At 39.8% G+C, this 15,677-nt stretch overlaps 1 pseudogene; it reads left to right on the top strand.

Annotated features, from left to right (window-relative positions):
- Positions 1-14,366: 14,366 nt before the first annotated feature.
- LOC134946270 (5S ribosomal RNA) lies at positions 14,367-14,486 on the top strand (annotated as a pseudogene).
- Positions 14,487-15,677: the final 1,191 nt, after the last annotated feature.

The following is a 15,677-nucleotide window of genomic DNA, read 5'->3' as shown; positions in this document are numbered from 1 at the left end:
CTGAGACCAGTGGAACAGGTAAGTATGGTATCATTCGTGTACATATATAGTAAAACCCCCCCAAAAAACAAAAAAAAACAGAAAGTAACATCAGAAATAGAGAAAAATTTGTCCGCACATTAGTATTTGCCAGTAGGAAAGCGGGCAGAGACAAGGTAACCCCAGAGTATTTCTTTCAGTTACCATATAAGAAGTATTCATTCCTAGTAATGCCCCTAGTAAAGATGAGCTTGGAAATGTTTGTTGGACCATGTACAGACCCTTAATACGGGATGAGAAGGATTGAATGAAATACTTCGCATGACCTAGAAGCTTGTTAAACTTTTTTTTGTTTTTGTCTTTTGCAGAAATAGAAAACTCTCCATCTGGATAAGACCACTGGTAAACACTAATTCGGCAAATGGGAGGTGGCTGTCTCTGTGCAAATGGACGGGCTTAATAAGGCATTGAGTGTCAGGGTGCAGACTTCTTTGCAAAATTGGAAAGGGGTCACAGTAGCTAATTTTAGATAGTGTGCTGTTAAACATCACAAGAATAGTGTTAGGCGCAGAGAACAACAGGTGGAGAGGTTGAGGACGGTAGGTATACTGGCACATACAGGAAAGACCCATCAGTCCAAACCCCAGATCCCTAATGGTCAATAATATGTTACACTTGCAGGAAGGAAGGGCATTTTGCCAGAGATTGTAGGAGTAGTAGGACACATAGTCAATATAGATCCCCTAGACAGAAAACACAAGCCACATTATTAATCACATAGGGCAATATTTACTAATATTCGTGTTTGAGTCGGATTGTGTAGTGTTTAAACTCGTTTTGTATCGGGTGCATTTTCATGCAACTTTTTGAAACTATATACGCAAAGTTAGGAAGCAGTCGACTTTATGGTTTTCGTGTTTTCCGATGTCGATGCCAGTCGGTTTTTTTTGGACCATTCTCGGCCGTCATTGTCATTAGCATACGTCTTTTGGTTGTTTTTACCTGTATTTTTTCTAAGTTAAACGCGGCAGGGTTTTTTTAAGACCCCGGCCGCATTTTTACTTTAAGTTTCGTTTTTCATCCCCGTTCGTGATTGGTTGTGTTTCAGATGTAGGAGTGTCTGTGCGCAACCATATAAATACGCCCCAAACCGTCCGCACCTCGTGGGTTTAGTTAGTGGTGAGGAGGAGGGAGGTTGGGCTGTGGAGGTGGGTGAATTTGTGGTTTGGTGAGGAGTGTTGGTAGCGATTTCTGAGTGTGGTATTGTGTTTGAAAGTCGTCTTGTCATTCTTGTAGTCTTGTTTTTTGTGGTTTTGTCTCATTTTTTGTCCAAGTTATTTTTCTTTATAGTCCCTTGTCAGTGTGTGTGCGTGTGTGTGTGTGTGTGTGTGTGTGTGTGTGTGTGTGAGTTGTGTAGTGGTAGTGGAGGAGTGTGTTGTTTGTCTATTTTTTTTCTGTGTTAAGTGTTTAGACACACAATTATGTGTGACTCAGAGGTGGGTGAGGTGGAGGGTGTGAGTGAGGGGGAGAAGGTCAGTCAGGTGGACGAGGTGGGTGAGGTTGCTGCAGCAGCCTCAAGTGACAGTGATAATGACAGTCAGACAGCTACGCAGCCACGCACCACTACTAAGTCTGGGCGGAATGTAAAGTTTAGTTTTGCTGAAAATGTTGCATTGGTGCGTGAGCTGTTGAAGTATCAGTAGCAGCTATTTGGGCCTGAGTCCGCCAAGGTGCCAACACGGAGGAAGACGGTGTTGTGGGCGAAAGTTGTTGCTGCTGTCAATAGTGAGGGGGTGGTCAAGCGGACGGAGGACACATGCCGCAAACGGTACTATGACATAAAGCGACGTGTCAAGTCCAAAATGGCCAAGGAGGCGAAGTCGGCTCGAAAAACCGGTGGTGGCCAGCCCTATATTGCAAGATATCTGGAGTATGAGGAGCCCATTCGGAGTGTAATACCTCCTGAAGTAGTCTCTGCAACCCATGTCCGGGATTCAGATAAGCCCAGGAAGAATGGTGAGCATGTGTATTTGCATTAACATTCTATGACCTTTTTTTTTTTTTTTTATGTGTGTCATGTCACGATGCATATTACTCCCATCTTCAAGTGTGTGTCAGCAAATACATTGTTTTGGGTAATGTTTTATACAAAAGCCAATGTAACATCTTACTTTATTGTATGTCATGTGTTTTTTTTCAGTATATTTTGCATGTGTAGTTTGGACTTGGTGTGTCATTGAATTGTCCTGCAATAATGTTTTCCTTTTGGACATTTTTTGTTTTTTAATTTGGACTATGTTTTATATTTAGGTTATCCATGTGCAATGTTTCAAAAACAGTGGTTGTCATGTTAGAGGCTGGAGTAGTGGAAAGTGGTTTGGAAACCACTTACATGTGTAATGTCATTATTACAGAATGTAATATTTTTTATTAAAAAAAACACTATTTGTTTGTTCAGTTTGAGTTTGTATTTGTACCGTGACACAACACTGCAGTGTAATTTTTTCAATGTGTTTTTTTTTTTGGCTCATATAGTGGTAATGTTTGTTTGGAGTGCCGCATCACAGAGCAATTTATATATTGCATCTGTAATATTATTCCTTTCATTACAAAATGAAGATGTGTGTGTTTGTGGTTGTTAATGTATGTATTTTTACTTGTGGCCTATGTCAGTGTCCTGTACAAGTTTTCCTGTGTTGAACTTTCCATAGTGCATATGGCTATTGGACAATGTTTATTGTTTTATGTAGTGGTTTTTTTGTTTCCGGTCCTTATGTTTTTCATAAAAATAAAGCAAGCATTTCTTAAAGAATACATGTTTATAAGCATAATGGGTGGATGTATCAACAATAGCATGAATACATGAGTGTTTTATTTTTTTTTACAGTTTTTGAAAAAAGCAGTACTACTCGTCCTCCAGTAACTCCCAGCACATCTGATGATGATGACGCTGCGGAAGCAGGTAAAGTGTCCATTGTAGTATAGGGTATGTTTGTAAAGGAATGGCCATAACAAAATTTCACTTTCATTAATAGGTCCATCAAAAGAAGTCTGGAGCAGCAGAAGTGGGACTTCTGTAAGACATCACCACAAAAAACCTGTGGCAGCAAAGAAAGCAAGGTCTGATGTCCAGGGCCAACCACAGCAGGCTACCCCGCCACGAAGATTATCGACAGTATGTTCGATCCCCCCACTCCAAATTTTGGACACACCTCCAAGACGTCATCCACACTCCCCTCATCTTAATTGTGAGTATCAAACTGAAATAAATGTAAACAATTTTAGATCGTAATCAAACTTTTTCTTAACCGCATTAAGTCAAAACACATCAAAAACTTATATACTTACCGAAGTAAGTAAAACATTAAATGGAATCCAAGCACAATGGCCTTGTCCACATCCAGTAAAGATATGTATGTCAACTTGAGCCATACAGTAGCACATTGTGTGTAAGATGCTGCAACAGAAACTCATGTTTAATGTTTGCAAATAGTAAGGTTGTTTATCAAATTTTCACATGTGTGTTTGAGCTCACATTGCCAAATACATATAAAAAAATTACTATGTTTGTTTTAGAAAAGCTATAAGGTAACACATTATGGATTACAATGTGTTTTTATGGTGGAGTATGTCTGATCTACAATAAAACTAAAGTATTTGCTTTCACAATTAGGTAACCAGACACATTTGCCACAAACAGGCATATGTATGTATTTAAGTTATGAGTGATGATGTTGTTAGGCAGTATATCTGAAAGCAACAGTGAATGACAAGTGTTCCATGTGTAGTGATTTGTTTTCATTTATCAAACATATGGATAACTAACGGCAAATTTTTCAACATTTCAGCTTCTAGTCCTGGTAACAGCATCCCTCCGCAACAACAGCAACACAGTGACATGGAGGAGACAATCATCTTAGAAATGCAGCCATTAAGCCAAGGAATCAGCCCCCCAGCACCTGTGAGTACACCACCACAGCAAAGCACACCACCACCACAACGCAGCCCAACAACACCAGTAACACAAGGCCCTGATCAGGTGTTTTGGACCATTTGGGCTAGACAGCAGGCCACTAATGAAGATTGCCTGCGTAGGCAGACACAAATGTTTGCAAGCCTACCATGTCACCTCAGAAGTATAACCAGAAATATGAGTAGACAAAATGAACAAACAACCAGAATTGGCAATACCATGGAACTCATGCGTACAGACATTACACACATCATGGGCAACTTACAGCGCATAATGGAAGAACAGCACAGACTAATAAAAGTACAGCACAGACAACAGCAAAGTTATATGAACATTTTTCAAAACAATCAAAAGATTCATGAAAGTTTATTCCAAATTGTAGACAATCAAAATGCTGCTACACATGAACTCAATGCCACCCTCACTAACCTGAATGAAACACTCAGATCCATGCACCAACAGAAAACAAGCAGCAGTTCTGGTACGACTACTCCAAATATCACGCCAGTCTCATCACCACGAAGACGCTCCACCAGAGCACGACAACATGACAGTGCTAAAGGCAAAGGGCAGGACAAGCAGGCACCCAAAAAAATGTAACACAAAACAAACAAATTTTACATTTCTGAGAAGTAATTCAAAATAGTTAGTAAGTGTATGTTTGGCAAAATATATATAACACTTAGCTCCTTGACAATTTAAACAACATCATTAATTATAAGTGGTACAAACAACAGCATAACATTTGTATGCACATTTATTCTTTACCATCTTTGTTTTCTTTTGGAGGAGGGAAATGTTGTTGGAGCTGCACATATATGTTAGCAGGAAGTAACCAGACCACTTGATTTTTTTTCTAATCATTACTCTTTCTAGATTCCAATTATTCTCATATCCTGCACACACAATCATTGCCAGGCAGCCACATACATGTTAGCAGGAAGTAACCAGACCACTTGATTTTTTTCTAATAATTACTCTTTCTAGATTCCAATCATTCTCATATCCTGCACACACAATCATTGCCAGGCAGCCACATACATGTTAGCAGGAAGTAAACAGACCACTTGATTTTTTTCTAATCATTACTCTTTCTAGATTCCAATCATTCTCATATCCTGCAGCCAATCCACATTACAATGTGATTGTTAACTATTTTTACCTTTCTTCTCTATACAACATTACAAGAATAACACAATTGAGTTGTGTAAAAATCTTTTAATATGTTGTCATTGAATTGAGATAATTCATTGCCAAAATGAATGTCATTACTGTTGGGCCATGTTTGTGTGTGTTAAAAATGAGTAATAATGTTATTACACATGATGCAGAAACCAAAAAAATAATAATTTTTTAATAATAAAAAAAAATAATGTGTATAATAATGTATATATGTGGCAAACTGTGTATTTACTTACAAATCAGCAAGTTTACTGCAGCAAACATTACGAAATAAATTATTTTGGATGAGAGTAAGTTTGTGTCCCTTAAATATGATGGAGCATCACACATAGGGACACATGTATTCCTCAAGGCTAACATATTATATGTTGAGGACTGTTTATTTAGAACACAGGTTCTCAAACTTGGCCCTCAGGACCCCACACAGTGCATGTTTTGCAGGTCTCCTCACAGAATCACAAGTGACATAATTAGCTCCACCTGTGAACCTTTTAAAATGTGTATGTGAGTAATTCATACACCTGTTCTTCTACTGGGTTACCTGCAAAACATGCACTGTGTGGGGTCCTGAGGGCCGAGTTTGAGAACCTGTGCATTAGGACGTTACACACAATCATAAAGTAAAATACTAAATAAATTACTATGTGGATTATGTGTGCTTGTAATAAATTATCAGTGCAAGTTTAAGAACACTTATCCAGACTTAATGCATGCCACTCATAATCTGTTGCTTTGATTTTTCAAATAAACACAATACACATGCGACATTAGTTTTGCATAAAGCGAGGGTATGTTTGTATGTCTCAAGGAGACAGACACATTCTGAGTAATGGTTTTTACAATAAAAATGGGCCAACATCTATTTATGATTACACAACAAATGAAATTAGCAAACCAAACTTACCTTAGAAATAGCGAGTGATGAGCTCTTGCCTAACCTGCCTCACTACATCTGTACTCCAAGTATCACCAGATGTCTCTAATTCCTCTGCTTGCTGGCTGCTTTCTTCATCCTCCTCCTCCTCAACATGTGGCAGATGTTGTTGCAAACACATGTTATGAAGAAAGCAGCAGCAGAACACAATTTGAGTCACCTTCGAGGGACTATACAACAAAAGGCCACCAGACTTATCCAGATACCGAAACCTAGATTTCAGCACACCAAAACATCTTTCTATCACATTCCGCGTGGACTTATGTGCATGATTGTAATTGTGTTCAGCAGGGGTATCAGGTCGGGACAATGGAGTTAGAAGCCAAGAGAAACAGCCATATCCTCTATCTCCTAAAAGACAGATATAGTAACGTGATGCATGTTAAGATACAGCAACACATAAGTAACACACTGTGGGGCAGATGTATTAACCTGTAGAAGGCATAAGGAAGTGATAAACCAGTGATATGTGCAAGGTAATAAAGGCAGCAGACAATCTGTTCCTAAATGTTCATTTACATATTGGAGCTGATTGGCTGGTGCCTTTATCACCTTGCAAATATCACTGGTTTCTCACTTCCTTATGCCTTCTACAGGTTAATACATCTGCCCCTGTATTTGGACAAAGTATACGCAGGCCTACACATATCAAATTACATACCCAGCAGCCATCCATCTGGCATTTGTCCGTCCTCAAACTTATCAAAGAGGGATGACTGACTGAGGATGAAGGAGTCATGGCAGCCCCCAGGGTAACCAGCAACAACACTGATTATTTTGAGATTTGCATCACAAACCACCTGCATATTTGTGGAGTGTTCTTGATATCGATTAGTATATATGTGCTGCCTGCCCCTAGGTGGTCTCAGCTGAATGTTTGTGCAATCTATGGCTCCAAGCACATTGGGCATGCCAGCCAGCTCATAGAAATCTACCCTGACGGCATGCCACTGAGACTCCTGGGTAGGGAAGCAGATTGAGGCATCGATGTGGGGCTGCAAAACAGCCAACACCTGTGTGTATATTTGAAAGAACAATAAACATAAGATTTTATGACAGAACTGTCCACCGAGAAATTAAAAAAAAAAGAAGAGGTAGTTAGGTATACATCACCTGTGTTAATATTCTCGAAAATGAGGGCTGTGAGATTCCTATGACATCCCCAGACACAGCCTGAAAGCTACCAGTAGCCATAAAGTGCAACACAGCCAGGAGTTTGTGCAGGCCTGAGACAGAGCGAGAGCGTGCTGTCTCAGGGTCTAGGCCCAGTTTGACAAGGTCATACAGACGGAAAATGTTGTTGCGATTTAGACGGAACATCTGTATGACCATATCATCGGACAATGCGTTAAAGTTTAAATGCCCCCTAAAAAAATGAGGCCTGTGCAGCCTCCGCGGAACCTGTACAACCTGCTGACCATGTTCAGTTTGTTGGCCCTGGTTACTTACAGGCTGATGTCTGAGTCTGAGGAATCCCACAGCACACAAAATATCATGGTCCACAGTCCTGCTGCCATTTCTGAGTGTAGGTGGATTGAATTGGGCCTAACATCCTTTAATAGGCATCCGTATTCAGGTGTGATTGATTTTTGAGTTGCAACACATGTAAATACGCCTGAAAAAAGCAGGTCTATTTTTTTGCAGCTTTTTTTAACGATTCGCAAAAAAATACGACCGCATTTGAGCACTCAGAGACTAACACCCAAATACGAATGCATAGTGAATTCCCGTATTGTATGAAATAACCGCCGCGTTTGACCGATGGTCTATTCATTCGTATTTCTGAACTTTGCAAATCAAACCATTACAAATAGTCCAAACACTGCCGAGATTGGTGCTTAGTAAATTTCCGGATAGGGACTTAGAAAAAAAAAACACAAATCGGGCAAACTCGGATTTTTAGTAAATATAGGCCATAGACGGGACCAAGGGACATATAGTAAGGAATCATAAGCCATATAGAAAACACAGAATTCGGCTAATTGGAAGAACAACATAAATGCAACATTACCCTTTGACAAAACTTGAAGACTAATGTCTAGATGCATGTCCATCACAGGTAGAGGAAATTATCTCACAGATACCGGGTTCCCTATGAACTTAGGATGGACAGGACACTGGATTGATGGCTGGGATAGTCCCAGTAGAGATAAGACACACACAAATGTTTTTTTAAGGGGAGTAGACAAAGTAGAGAATCACTTCCCCGTAGTGCCCACTCCAGTTGTCAAATTTTTATAAAATCTTCTTCACCTCTACAAACTCATCTGTCACCAACCTCTATTCTGTTTCTCTACAGTTTTCCTCTTCATCTTTTGCATTCACACAGGGTGGTACAATACATGGACCCAAGTACAGTTAAACTCTACATGCCTAGGTCCTTCAGAGTTCTGCCCGAACCCAGTATATCTCAACAGCACGATGACACCAGTATTACTGTGGTGTGCCTTGTCATGCACAAAGGGTGAAGAATGGGAATACTGGTGAAGGGAAATTTTGTATAGACACTGATATGTCTGTTGGTGAATGGCAAACCTGACATTTTCTTTTACATTTTCTTCTTCCTTCTCTCCTCTAGAGATGTTTCTTTTTTCTTTTCTTTTTTTTGAGTTATGCTCATGGTACTCTACATTACAAACACACGATATTTAAATTAAGATACAAAAAAATTGTGTTCCCTGCAGGAAGAGGCAGTCTGAAGGACAAAGGAGTATGGCCAGGAGTCCTCAGGACTGTGGGCAGGTGGACACGGTAAGCCAGTAGCCCCCAGAGCATACCTTCCAAGTCTAGCTGAGGTGGCACACTGTCTGACTTATCTAGGCAAAGAGGGTAGGTGCAGGCTGATGAGAGTCTACTGGTGTGCGCCAGGATTCTATTCTCATACAGTTAAGAGAGCAATGACCTGTCTTACTTGCTTGAGGAAGAATATTGGTAAAGCAATACCAACAGAGCCATCCCATATCCCTCCTGCAGACGGATCTTTTCAGGAAATACAAATCGACTTCGTACAGTTAACACCCTTTAGGAATTATTGTTATGTATTGGTGTGCACTGATGTTTTCTCAAACTGGGTAGAGGCATTTCTTGCCGCCACAGATGCTACTGTGTTTACCGCAAAGAAAAATTGCGCAGAAATTTGTGTGTAGATAATGGTACCCCTAGAAGTAGGAGCAAAGCTTGAAATTGTACTATTGTGATCATAGATACTGCCACTAGTATTATGTAGCTTCGGAACCACTCCCAGATCTTCACACAATGAATCTCCCTCTTCGAAATTTGTTTTTGTTTTTGTTTTGGTATTTGTGTCTTTTTGGTGGTTTTTGGAAGACAACCTCATGTCATGATTGATCCGCACAATGATCAGAAATACACCAATGAGGTGACAGTACAGTACCTTGTTGAGATGAGCCAGCATTTGAGAACTTGACAAAAGAACTTGAAACTGTTGATTGCTGGTATGCCAAGTGCTAACTGTCTTGATTATGAACCAAGAGACTGTGTGATTGTCCTTACGCTCAGGTTGCCTAATAGACAGGTGGGAAGGACCATACCAAGTTTCATTGACAGCACTAAAGGTCGCCGAAAGAGAAATTTGGGTCCACTCGTTTCACTGTAAGAAGGTTGCTGACCCAGAGAGAACTCGTGACAAAGTAGTTTATTACTCACATTCATCGTTTGTGAACTGTGTGTTCCAAGTGAACGGTGTGTTCAAAGAGCAAGGCAAAGAGAACATCTTATCACCAGAGACTCTGTTCTGTGAAGACTGAGAGGCGGCACTGTTGAACACTACCTGAGCGTACTAAAGGATTGCAGAAAGACCAGTCATTGTAATTGATTTGTTATGAACAAGAGTTGTTTTGTTCTATTTCTCTTTTATCTCTTTCCCACTGACAAACATTTTCTTTCAGGATATTCTATTTTTGCAAGGTTTTTTTATGAGGAGTCGAGTGTGGGACTGGAACTGGCTTTGTAGGAAGGAGTGATCTCCTTATAGGATCCCAGGGTTAGCCGATCTGTTTGTTAAAATCAGAGAAAAATCAAAGGTCTAGTAGTTATGGAGTTCAGAGGTAATCAGGAACAAATCAGACAATGGCTATTCACACATTGCAGAAAAAGAGCTCATTAATTTATGTGGAAGAAAGGTTTATGGGTTGCTCTCCCTGAACTCTGAAGGTTTATGTTATTTAGGAAGGACACTACTTATAACCCTTATTCAATGATTAAACAGACCTAGCATACGTTCCAGAAATGGAAACAATGTTCAGAAAATGATAGGAATATGTAGATCATGAAAATTTTATATGCCACTGTCACGATTTGTTTGTGTCTTCTTCATCTACCCAGCAGAACCTCAATCGAATCCAAACATCAGTGTACAAAGACGTAGGTACATGTATGTGTGAAATGTTCATCGCAAATCAGACATTATAGGCCAAAGCACTGTACCAGCATACTCTATAGGTTGAATGTTGTCCCACACCCAACCAGTGGTCCTGTGACCGCCGAGTGCATATAGAGGATGTCTCGTCCTCCTCCCTGTCTTCCCCAAATATAGTCAAGTGTCTGATTTGCAAAATGAATACATACTTGTGTCTAGGTCACCGATTATTGTATGAAATATTTTTTTCTTATGTTAATAATTGATGGCAGTTATTGTTTACTGCCAAAGGGTGGACTGTCGAAGTTAAAAATATTACATAAAGAGAACATACAAACTACACACATCATAAGTCGCTATACTTGAAAATACGCGCAGCGAGCACAGAAATATATGGTAACACACGCATTTACACGGACATGCCACAGAGATGGATTCGACACTTATTTCATACAGTACATAATTATAATAATATCAAGCGCCAGACATCATGATGTTAATAAGAATTGCTTACACACTGGCAATTTTAAGTGCGGTAGATAATGATACCCCTTCCACACATATGGACACTAAAAAGATAATAAAAGAACACAGAACATAGTGTAATCCAATTAAGTCAGGTGGTGTTTCTTTTATTCGTTACTGGTCCCACTCACATGGCATAGATGGTATATTTGCATGTAGAAACCATATACATTGTATATAACTGCTTCCACTTCACGGGGATACGAGACGTATGAACTCCAAGGGGCACTTAAAATAAAAAGATTTGGAATAGTGCAACGCCGTCTATATGATGGTTTCTCGCAATGTGGAACCTCTGAAGAAATGTATCATCTAAGGTAGACAGCGTCTTCAGTCGGTATTCACTATTCATGGGGAAGATCACAGCGTCCAGAAGATGCCACTGTCTGTTAGGTGGCTGTGTTTCTGTTGATGAGGAAGGTTGGGCCTTCCTGATTTCAGCAGACTCTTACTCTCTTTTGCAAAAGAATAGTATTGCACTATTCCAAATTTTTTTATTTTAAGTGCCCCTTGGAGTTCATACGTCTCGTATCCCCGTGAAGTGGAAGCAGCTATATACAATGTATATGGTTTCTACATGCAAATATACCATCTATGCCATGTGAGTGGGACCAGTAACGAATAAAAGAAACACCACCTGACTTAATTGGATAACACTATGTTCTGTGTTCTTTTATTATCTTTTTAGTGTCCATATGTGTGGAAGGGGTATCATTATCTACCGCACTTAAAATTGCCAGTGTGTAAACAATTCTTATTAACGTCTCTAGAAGTGTCTAGTTGCGCCACTTTCTCTCACACTTTCTGTGTTTTTTTGTGATATGTTGAAACCACGGTGAAGGTTTCCTTTTTTGGGATTAAAGGCTGCTATCTAGTATAAGCGCAAGAAAGATCATCTGTTCTGTTTGCCAGACATCATGATGATTTAAAATTATATATATTGAAGTAATGTCATGTATGTGTATTATTTGAATGAAACAAAATAGACCGGTCATGTTTACTATTGAAGCAACCAGATTGATGTGTAGATTCATTTGATGCTTGTAGTGAAGTTGTGGGACATTGCAGCGAATAGTTATGATTACATGTATAATAGCTAAAATCACCATTATTAGAACAATAGATATTCCAAATAGGTAGAGGAAAGGAAACTCAGGCCAGCCCTTTGGATGTCTTCAAGGCTGAACCTGATCAGCATATGCAAAGGAACTGGTGACTCATCGTGAACCTCTCCCCCAGAAACTAGATAACACAGGAGCTCAGGGGCTTTTTGGCCTCAGAGGATGATGAACTTGCTGCCAGTTCAGTTCCTGGTTTGGTCTCAGAGGAAGATGGAGTCCCAGCATTACTTTACAGAGAGAGAGAGATAAGATACATTGAGGGAATGTATTGTATGCTGGCATGTAACTGTATGTAACTATGTATTAACTGCTTACTGTGTGAGTGTAACCATGTAACAATAGGTATACTGTACTTTGTAATACATGTTGAATCCATATCCTTTTTAATAACAAATATATACATCAATGAGCTTTGGAACTCAGATAATGTGTGGGTGTATTGTTTTCTCTTATGGGATGCAGTGTTTTGCGATGTATAGTGCACATTCAGGGGATATGGTAATAAGAGGTGCAGGCGTTTACAATATATATTAGAGCGGGCATTTTAAATATCTGTGAGAAATCAATTTGGCATTCTTAACCCATAAACAAAATAATGAGGAAAATTGTCATACATTAAACCAATTTGGATAATAAAACAATAGAGATTACACAATATATATATATATATATATATATATATATATATATGCACGTCATTAATCTCTATAAGGAAGTGCCATGATGTCGCCGAGGTCCGAGCCAGACAGGTATGTGAAGGGAAATAGGAACGCAAAATCATTAAGACCCTTGCTGCATATGGAATAATCGAAAAGGTGAGTATACAGCGGGGAAAACTGAGCCTATGGATGCAGTGGTTGTGTTAATTGCCAACATATGTTGGTTGGTGACTCATTTCAGCACCCAAAATCTGGCTTTAAACATGTACTCTGGCACCACATGACATGAGACAGTAAATACGTGGTGTATTTTATCCTCTGTCCATGTCAACTCATATATATTGGCAAAACTATTAGAAGATTGAAGGAACGTATAGCTATGCACCGCTCTTCTATAAAAAAAAAAGCTATGCAGAAGCTTGAGCAAAGCACACCACCAGTGGGCAGACACTTTGTGATGGCGGGCCATACGTTAAGAGATTTTAAATTCATGCCATTGGATCAAATGAAACCTTGGAAAAGGGTCAGTGATCGCCACAAGAGACTGCTACAACGGGAATGTGAATTTATTTACAACTTTAAAACTGTATCTCCTGATGGTCTCAATGAAGAACTTAATCTTAACTGCTTTCTATGATCATTGATGTTTTCATTCATTTTCAGAGAGGAGACTTGTGAGGGCTGCTGTTTAATTAAATAACACTTCTGGCGTATTCTGACAGATGTAGCTATTGTTTTCACATAGGTTTCACTAATGGTTTGTTTTTTCAATCAAACTGTTGTTTTCGGATCAAATATGTGTTTGCACTAATGGGTTTTGTTATTATGTGGGGAGCCCCTACCAGACAGACGAGTAATCACAGACACGATGCTTTAGTATTTTTTGCGGGGACAGTTTGATTATTGCTGTATGCCTGTAGATCTATAGTGGAAGCTGTTTTGATTCTATCACCATGGCAACCGCACATCTCAATATGTGATAGGTTGGAAACGCGGCCCTGCTAGCCGGTCGGAAGTGATGTTTTTTGGGAGGCATGCTGGGCCCGGATGTGCATTCCACCGTGGGCTCTTTGCGTTCCAGAGAGGGGACTTCCGGGAATGGGGAGCGGGCATAACCGTGCATAACCGTGATTCAGGAGGCTGTTGGTGGACGCTCCAGCACATATAAGCAAGTATGTTTAGTTTATTGTGGTTGCCCCACATACGGAATATTAAGAACAAGGTGGAGAGCCATACTGTTTCCAGACATTTCACATCACAACATAACTCTAATCCTGAGGATCTTACGTTCAAGGCAATTGAACATGTGTGTCTGGGAGAGAGAGGAGGTGTCCTTGCGAACAAACTCTCGAGAAGAGAGATGTACTGGATATTCCAGCTGCAGACCTTGCAACCCACGGGTCTGAACGAAGGATATGAGATTGCACCTTTTCTATGAGGCGCTGTATCCTCCAACATTCCTGGTTTTCCTTATTTTTTCGCCACAATCCGTTCTTGCACACTTTCTTAATTCTTCTATTTCTTTGTTGGTGTCTCACACTATAATAAAGTAATAAATCACCGGGACTCGAGTGTTATTATGCGATCGGTCCCTGGTGTTACGATGTCTACTTTCGTGTACAGTCAAACCACACTGGTAGGCCCAATCTCATCCGATCTTGGAAGCTAAGCAGTGTTTTGGGCCTGATCAGTACCAGGGAGGGGGACTGCCTGGGAAGATCAGGTACTGTAAGGACTGACAAAATGACGTCAAGCCAACTAGTGACCGATCTGATATCACTGGGCACTAATAGGTTCACAGAATCCACGGCTCACCTTGTAACTTTTGAATCTAGAGGGATTTTTCTTTACGTATAAATAATTAAAAATTTAATATCACCACCAATTCCAGTATTCATATATTTATATATTTTTTATGAATTTTGCCTGGTTCTTTCTTCTCACTATTATTGTTATTTTATAACCTTTATGTAAACCTCACTAACAATGTCACCTGCTAGGTCACTAACCACCGCTATATTGAGCATAAACACAGCTATGTCACTTTTAGGTATACATTCAGCATTGAATATATGTTAATATAATTCTCATAATTTTATTATATATTATTATGTATGAGCCATTACATTATCCCCTTATCCTATAGTTTCCATCATGTTTATCTGTGTGAAAGACTGGTATACATGTTTTTTACCATACATTTCTTGTGTTAATCTATATGGATCCGTTGTCATGGATACCGGCATACTATGTCTCCTAAAACTCCTCTAAGATGGCCACCGCATTCCTATACACTGTATGGAGCTTTCCCCACAACAATATGGCTGCCGCAGTACTGAATGGGGAGGACATTCACTACGTTGTGACCTGAACATAGACTGCTGACTCCTAGGAGATGCCGCAGATACATGCGCAATGGACGAGAAGTGCCGTTGGCGCATGCGCACGAGCGAACCGGAAATGGGGCGGAAGTACCTGGAGACACGTGACCCACTACCTCCGTTGCCGGAAGTGTGGCGGAAATGCCGCACTTTACTATATTTTTCCAGTTTTGAACTATTAAAACAGTGTTTGCGCTATATGGAACACTCGTTTTTAATGCAAATGTATTCATAGTGATTCTTACTGCTTGAGGCCATGTTTTATTTAGTGCCCTTGACTGCTCTTAGAATAAATGTCTTTAATGAGACACATGACCAATTATGACATCACAACCCCTGAGCCAGTATGCCAGGGGTATAAATAGGCATGTTATATCACTCTGTCCCTACCCTTTGAAGAAGTCTGGTGTGAAGAAACGCGTTGGGTTCCCTGCATTGACCCCCTTGCCTATTTCTAAGTTAAGTCAGAATTCCTTACCTTTTACAAAGACCTTTATGCTTTTACCAGTGTTTAAAAAACGTTTTATGTTTTATTCCACTTTTAT

Source organism: Pseudophryne corroboree, chromosome 7, assembly GCF_028390025.1.
Source record: "Pseudophryne corroboree isolate aPseCor3 chromosome 7, aPseCor3.hap2, whole genome shotgun sequence".
NCBI classification, from domain to species: domain Eukaryota; kingdom Metazoa; phylum Chordata; class Amphibia; order Anura; family Myobatrachidae; genus Pseudophryne; species Pseudophryne corroboree.
The sequence above is the reverse complement of the archived record's forward strand: the minus strand, read 5'-3'. Positions and strand labels throughout refer to the sequence as shown.